This window comes from Polypterus senegalus, chromosome 3, assembly GCF_016835505.1.
Source record: "Polypterus senegalus isolate Bchr_013 chromosome 3, ASM1683550v1, whole genome shotgun sequence".
In the NCBI taxonomy this organism is placed as follows: domain Eukaryota; kingdom Metazoa; phylum Chordata; class Cladistia; order Polypteriformes; family Polypteridae; genus Polypterus; species Polypterus senegalus.
Genome location: NC_053156.1, coordinates 294785136 through 294787159, shown reverse-complemented (window position 1 = coordinate 294787159; position 2024 = coordinate 294785136).

Here is a 2024-nt window from a genome sequence, read left to right as displayed (position 1 = left end):
GGTTAACCGAAGTCAAAGCGCACTCACGTTATCGTGTTTATACACACACGCAGACACAGACAGATATACGGACATAATTCCAAAAATGGTATTTTTGGACTCAGAGAGGTCTAAAACGTTGAGATTCATCAAAATCTCAAAATTGAGTTTTTGGAAGATTATAATACTTAAAAATACATTTACTTCATATACGAGAAAGTAAAAATGGAAAACAGGTTATCCGGAATGTTATGTGCAAGAGTGAAGGGTAAAGCGTATGAAACAGTCCGAGGTCAGAGCAGCAGTGCGCAATGGAGAAGAAACCCGGACGGATCAGAAGGTGCATGAAAGCAAACAGAAATGTGAGGATATTGAGCTGGATATATGGAGTGACAAAGCTCGACAAGACCAGGGATGAAGCTAACGGTTATTCTGTCTTTACATTTCAGGTGGCACTGATCCACTGACTCCACCCATCTCTGTTACCACATTCAGATCTGAACAGTGCCCTCGGTGGCTGATCTTTTAATTGCAGGTAGTCTGAACCAACCAGAATACAGTAATAAAGTTGAGCCTGTAGACCTCAGTCTGGGTCAAACACGGGCAACCTGCATGTGCAGGAGAGGAAGGAACAGGTGGTGGTGCTCAACTCCTCATCTCCTACCTGCTAAAAGGTAATCGATTTTAGAGATGTACTTGGTCCTCCTCATCCCAAAGAATACATGACACTCAGCAATGCAGTGGCAGCTAACTTGACTGTTGAGTTAACGGCTCCTTCAAACGCAGCGGGGCTTCTACAGTCAAGCCTTACCAGCCATTCCTCACTGAGATCTTAGCCGGCCATAAACAACCAGTAGATCTCTGTGCTGAGGCTCTAGAAGGTGAGGTCCACATTGAGGTTCTCCTTCGCTGAGGCTTCAGTGTAGCCAGCCTCAAGTAGATCCTTCACCAGGCCTTCAGCTTCCTCCCGGCTCATCTCGATGTTTTCCCGCAGGTCACTTTTGTCGCCAACCAGCATGGAGATGCTGAGATGGATGTGTGGAGGACGAAAACTTGGTAAGATCAGGAATGAGAGAGAGAATCAGAGGCAGCGCTCATGTTGAGAAAAAGTCTTGAAGAAAACACAGGAAAAGAGGTTCTGTCATGAGAAAAGAGGAGAAGAATCCCGGAATATCGAGGAGAACAGGACAACCAAAGTGAGTGGACTGTATGAAAGGGGATCTAAGGGTAAAAAAGGGGTATTGGGTGAGGAAGTGCACAATACAGAGGTGCAAGAGGCTGGTCAGATTTCCATTTCCATTTATTTGCTTAGCGGACACTTTTATCCAACGTTATCGAGTAAACATCAGTTTGGGAAGAAGTGTGATGGAGCAAGGGTTTAAATTTGGTCATCACAAGGGAAGAGCTCAAAGCAAAATACAACTGTTTCAAGTTCTTGGTCACAAAACCTAACTACTAATATCAGACAGAAATTCACCAGATAAGAGAAATTCAACAAACACTTCTTAAACACATGGAGGGACTCTGAAATTTGAATGGAGGTAGGCAGCTCATTCTAGGGTCTGGGCTAAGATTTAATACTACACAGAGGTAACCATTCATCAGGAGATCTGAGTGGATGAGAAGGAGCAGAGGACCTCACCGGTGTCTCCATATGTGTAGTTGCAGACCTGTTGCAGACCTGTTGACAACTCTATAGGCAGGCATCAAGGATATGAACGTCATATGTGTTGCTACTGTGAGCCAATAGAGTGATCTGAGAAAAGGAGTGACGTGACCAGATGTGTCACTGCATTTTTAGTCATCTGCACCAGCTTGGTGCCAGTACTCCTACCAGCATAGAGATGTGACAGGAGCAAAGTCTGGACCACCAGATGTGCTGCATCTGTGAGATGAGAGGCATTTGCAACCTGGTCCCTGAAGGACAGCTGCTCATCCATCACCACCTCACTTGTGGTTATTAACAATAATGAGCTGAGCTGAATGGGGTCGCTGAATAAACAGATTAGCTGGGATAACAAAACGGTCTGTCTTTGCCAGGTTCA